Raw genomic sequence first — 6,185 nt, 5'->3', positions numbered from 1 at the left:
TCCTTTCTGTAAATTTCCTTCCAGTTACAGGAATAATCACTTTAAAATCTATACAGAAGGCAAATGACTATATTTAAAGTGTCTGGAGTATTTCCCTTTCGTCCTGCAAAAACAATATAAAAAAAAAAAGTTGCACTGCGAAAAGAGAAAATGTTTCTGTTTCATGTGTTTTCGGGGGTTAAATCGGAGACTCAATTATATTAGCATATTTTTATGATTTCCTATTGAAACCACTATGGCTCCACCTCTTTGACAGGACTCTTCCTGAAGTGTCAAACAGTGTGTCACGTGACATCTGTAATATGCGGAAACTTAAAGGGACCACTCCCAGTTAATTATTGGAGTACTGCAGTGCAAATTGGCCATGACCCCAAGAACCTGTTGCCGCTTCCAAATGACATATTCTATGTGTCCAAATACGTATACTGTCAGGTCACGTTACAAATTAACCCCTAATGGCGTGACATGATCGCTCTCTTTTCTCAATGGCAGACTTTGTTGAAGGTGCTGTTCACCTAGGGGTTAATTCTCATCAGATATGAAGCCTTGGTCTGGTGCGATTGCTCCTGTCTAGTTTTATCCAAATTTTTATGTTGTGTATATGTAACCATCTGTATAACTTTTTATTGCTTACTATATTTACTATACTATACTTACTTGCTTACTATACTATTCTATTGACTATGCTTGATGTGAAGGATGGGAAGGTGGCTTGTTCCTAAAACCTGTGTCTTACTGTATATGGAATAAATAACGGGATTGCATCTCTCAAAATCTATTGTTTTATAATCTCTCGGTCCTTTCTGTATCCCTTGCTATATCAGAGTGATTGCTATATACTTTCCAGTCTGGAGAGCAGGAGAGGTTTATTTATGGGGATTTGCTGCTGCTCTGGACAGTTCCTGACATGGACAGAGGTGGCAGCAGAGAGCACTGTGGCAGACTAGAGAGAATACACCACTTCCTGCAGGACATACAGCGGCTGATAAGTACTGAAAGTCTAGTGATGTTTTAATAGGAGTAAATTACAAATCTCTGGTGCTGATAAGTACAGGAAAAGTGGAGATGTTTTGACAGTAATTCACAACTTTATATAACTTTCTGACACCAGTACTCCTTTAAGCAACCACAAATTGCATGTCGCACTGTGTGGGTCATGTTGCAAATTGTGGTTTCAGATGCATTTGTTTGCATATGAAAACACTGCCGTAGGTTAGGCTGTGTTCACACGTTCCAGGCATAGAGAAACATAGCCACTTGCTTTCAGAAATAGCACCTCTTCTTTCCTCAGTTTGTGTGTGGTATTGCAGCTCCGTTCCATTAAAGTGACTAGAGCTAAATTGTAATACCACACACAACCTGAGGACAGGGGTGGTGCTGTTTTTGCAAGAAAGTGGGTATGATTTATCTAATCTCGAACAACCCCTTTAAGGTATCTTTTACATATGATAAACATATGGACAGTGGGTGCTATAAGGCCGTGTTCAGACTGTTATATTGTTGCTTTTCCACCATGCACTTAGTTTTGATCTGTAAACTAGAATGTCTCTGTAAGGGTAAGTTCATACTACGGAATCTGCGCGGATAAGTCCCGGCGGATTCCGTCACTCGTACCTGCTCACAGCGGCACGCATCTCCTCCCGTCCAATAGACTCAATTCTGTGGGCGGGTGAATTCCACCGTCCACCAAAAGAAGAGACATGTCAATTCTTTCGGCGAATGGCGGAATCCACTCGCCCATAGAATTGAGTCTATGGGAGGGGCGGAGATGCGCGCCGCCATGAGCGCTGGAATCTGCCGGGACTTATCCGCGCAGATTCCATAGTGTGAACCCAACCTATGTTCCTGAATCACAATGCATAAGTCTAGGTTCACACCTTACCCTTTCAGCGTATAAAACGTATATGGTAAATGTAAACACGCGGTGTAAACCGAACCTAAAAAGAACGCACAGTGTGAAAACAGCCTAGGCCTATGTACACACCATTCCTTTGGATCATTAATAATCAATCAATTATTTGCGGCTGTCTAAAAAGCCAGAAAAAGACATAGGGGGAGATTTATCAAACATGGTGTAAAGTGAAACTGGCCCAGTTGCCCCTAGCAACCAATCAGATTCCACCTTTCATTTTCCAAAGAGTCTGTGAGGAATTAAAGGTGGAATCTGATTGGTTGCTAGGGGCAACTGGGCCAGTCTCACTTTACACCATGTTTGATAAATCTCCCCCAGCGCTGAACTCAATGTACGTCGGCCTTATAGAGTTAATTTTGTCTAAGGATCAGTAGGGACCCCCACCAACCTATGGACAGGGGATAACTACTTCAGATAGGAATACCTCTTTAATGCGGTCTGAAGGCATCATGATTCTATTAAGAGAAAATGCATCTTAAAGGGGTACTCCAGCAAGAATTAAAATTACTTTCAAATCAACTGATGCCGGAGTTTTGTAATTTACTTTTATTAAAAAAAAAAATCTCCTGTCTTCTAGTATTTATCAGCTGCTGTATGTCCTGCAGGAAGTGGTGTATTCTTTCCAGTCTGACACGGTGCTCTCTGCTGCCACCTCTGTCCATGTCAGGAAATGTCCAGAGCAGGAGAGGTTTTCTATGGGGATTCTGCTACTTTCCCCCCTCTCTTGTCTCCAGTTCAGGTGTGGTTTGCAATTAAAGGGGTTATTCAGCGCTACAAAAACATGGCCTCTTTTTCCCCTACTGTTGTCTCCAGTTCCTGTGTGATTTGCAATTAAGCTCCATTTACTTCAATGGAACGGAGTTTCAAAACCCCACCCAACCTGGAGACAACAGTAGGGGGAAAGTGGTCATGTTTTTGTAGCACTGGATAACCCCTTTAAGCTCCATTTACTTCAATGGAACTGAGTTTGAAACCCCACCCAATCTGGAGACAAGAGAGAAGGAAAAGTGGCCATGTTTTTATAGCGCTGAATAACCCTTTTAAGGCAGTGGTACCCTTTGAACTAGTAGGAGTATGAACTTACATCTCTCCATGCCTGCAGTGAGCAGCGGGACCGGCCTTGGGAACCCCGCCGGGCTCCGGGATCTCAAGCTCTGGAACGTCATTATCCGGCTGACTGGCTGGACGCTCAGTCAGTCAGTGACTCCATTCACTGATTGGTTAAGCGGCCAGTCCATTAGCCGGGACAGGCTTTTTACCCTTGAGTTTTGGCGTAATGGGAAAATGCCTTCCGGTGGGGGTCTCACCATGGTCAAGGGAAGAGGTAAGTTCACACTCCGGATTGAAACCCCCCCCCCACCTCCCGACTGCCAGATTGTAAAAATGGCCGGACTTCTCCTTTAATGCACAGTGTCAGCTCCGCGGGTTCTTTAACTTTTATCTGTGCACTATTATCTGGTCCAAAACACTGTGGGGGAGATTTATCAAAGGGTGTAAAATTTAGACTGGTGCAAACTGGCCACAGCAACCAATCACAGCTCAGCTTTAGGCAGTGCTGAAAGGAAAGCTGAGCTGTGATTGGTTGCTGTGGGCAGTTTGCACCAGTCTGAATTTTACACCCTTTGATAAATCCCCCCCTGTGTCTATAAACGTGACCCCGAAATTGCAGATATCTGTGGGAAATGTGACTGGAAAACCAAGAGTTAAAAAAGTTGTGTGTTTCTTGGAAACTTAGTTACTTTCTGACAGACGGCAGGTAGTTTCATAAGAGGCGGCGGATGTCGCTGGAGATGTAAGGGGGAATCTTAGAAGTTTTTAGAGATTGAAACTTTTTACACCTGCACGACCGCTGTGGTCACATCACCCGCTCTACAGCGGCAACATGTCAACCTGAAAGAGAGATGTGTACCCCCCCCACACACACCCAGAAAGTCAAGGGTTAAAGTGCTTTCCTAGATGGGCGCTGTCTTATGGGTTAAATGGTGGCAAAAGTGATCCATTATTTTCCATATATCAGACTGCTTGGAGGGGGCCCATCCTGACCCCTCATATGGCATGTAAGGGATCTGTGACCCCATTGTTAACCTAGCAACACAATTACCAGGGGCTGATGGGTTTCTGCCATGTATGTGCTGGTATACAGCTATGTCTTGTCTGGGGTCTGAATTTAAAGGCCTGGTCTAGTTTGGGATATAAATTTAGGGGTCTTATCTAGGTACTGAACTCAGTTGTCTGGTGTCTGAGTTTAGTGACTAGCGCTAGTCTGGGGTCTGAATTTAGAGGACTGGTCTGGTTTGGTATGTGAATTTAGGGGACTAGTCTGGAGTCTAAATTGGTTGCTATGGACAGTGTATCCATAGCAACCACTTTCCAACTGAAAACTTGACTCAACAAAAAATATATATTGGAAAGCTGTGTTCTCTTATTCTGGACCAACTTTGCTGGGAGTTGTAGTTTTACAGCAGCTGGTGTGCCACAGGATGGAAATGATGGCCTCATATGTTGTCTAGAAGTGTGAGACGGAGGGTTTCCAGTATTGTGACGCCCCCTCAGTGGGGGGAAGAAAATCTCTCACCTTCTTCTTGAGTAAAATCAGGAGACTAATATAGAAAGTGCTTGGTGACTTCCATAGCTCAGATGACTGCGGAGTGTCTGGAGGGTTCGGCTGGGGAACGCGGATAGAAAATGCAGTTTAAAAAAAAGTGCAGATTAAATTGAGCTTGTCAACCGAGGACGCCGACCCTCATCGCCCTCTTAAAGGAACACTACTTAAAAATATTCATTGTGATGACATGGCCAACAATCATGGAGGGCAAGATCTGGTCTACACTGCAGTGCTGCCCTGCTGACCGGACAACCCAACACATCAGCGGTCAATCCATCTTATCGTATTCTGGTTCTTTATTAGTAGCATAGTCCACAGGATAGGGGATAAGTATGAGATCGTGGGGTACGACCTTTGGGCCTAGTGCTGTACTGGTGGCTCCATAGAGAGAGAAGGGGTCACATGCCCTTGGGGACCAGAGGTCGAACCTCCTGCGATCCCATACTTGTCCCATGTTAAATATATTTTTAAGGAGCATCGTGTTTTGTTTTTTATAATTTTCCAATTCATTATCTATATTTTAAAATAATTCTAAAATCCTGAAGCTGTCATTCTGGCCACTTAGCTAAGACTTCCTGTTCTGTCTGCAATGAAAAGGAGGAGGCTGTCGGAAAGTGATCTGGACTGGCCCTGTCTATTGATGTCTATGTTCATGGGGCTTGCTGTAAAGCAAGTCACTAAGTGCTGTTAAAGACAGCCAAGGCAAGATGGCTGCCCTCATAGTAATGTAAAAAAAAATGGCTAGAAGTAGATTAAAATAATAATGTACAAAAAAAAATTATTAAGTAGAAGCCGGTTTAGAAAAAAAGAGTGTGCAGTGTTAGGTTTGGTTCACACTACGTTTTTACAATCCTTTTTTTTTTTTCATCCGTTTTTCGCAAAAACTTAGATCTGTTTTGATTCTCTTTTTTTTTTAATATAATGGAAGAACAGATGCACACAAATGCATCAGTTTTTCTCATTTGTTTTTCTTTTTGCAAAGAAACGGATTGTAAAAACGTAGCCTTAGCAAAATAAAAATAGGGCACACATTCAATTAAAAAGCGAATGTACCACTAGAACATATATATATATATATTTTTTTTTTACATGAATAGACCGGCGCTGGTGTCGCAGTCCTTTTTTCCCACCTCAGCTAGGTTCCTGCGCACAGCGACGTTTATTCCCAAGCACCGGCCTGGCATTGATTCTAATAGGGAGGGCAGATCGCCGGGGGGGCGGCCCGCCCGCCTCCAGTGCTTCATGCCCGGTCAGTGCTTGGGAATAGACCGGCGCTGTGCGTAGGGATTTGGCCGTGGTTCAAAAAGAGGACCACGGCACAAGCATCCCCGCGCCAGTGCTGATCTATTTATGTTAAAAAAAAAAAAAAAAAGCGATGTACCTAGTGGTACATTTACTTTAAGCCGGTACAAACACACCGTATACGCAGCAGATACGCAGCAAATACGCAGCCGATCTGCAGCAGATTTGATGGTGCAGATTTTGTGCAGTGTTCAGTTACTTAGATCTAATCTGCTGCGTATTTGCTGCGTATCGCAGCAGTAAATACGCTGCGTATACGTGTGTGTTTGTACCCTAAATAGGATGAATGACTGCACATTGCTGGCCTGTTTTTCCATTGAGGACATAGAAAAAGGTTGGTGGGGGTTCAATTTGCTGCACCCCAAC

The sequence above is a fragment of the Dendropsophus ebraccatus genome, chromosome 13 (assembly GCF_027789765.1).
Source record: "Dendropsophus ebraccatus isolate aDenEbr1 chromosome 13, aDenEbr1.pat, whole genome shotgun sequence".
NCBI lineage: Eukaryota > Metazoa > Chordata > Amphibia > Anura > Hylidae > Dendropsophus > Dendropsophus ebraccatus.
Note: the sequence above shows the minus strand (reverse complement) of the source record.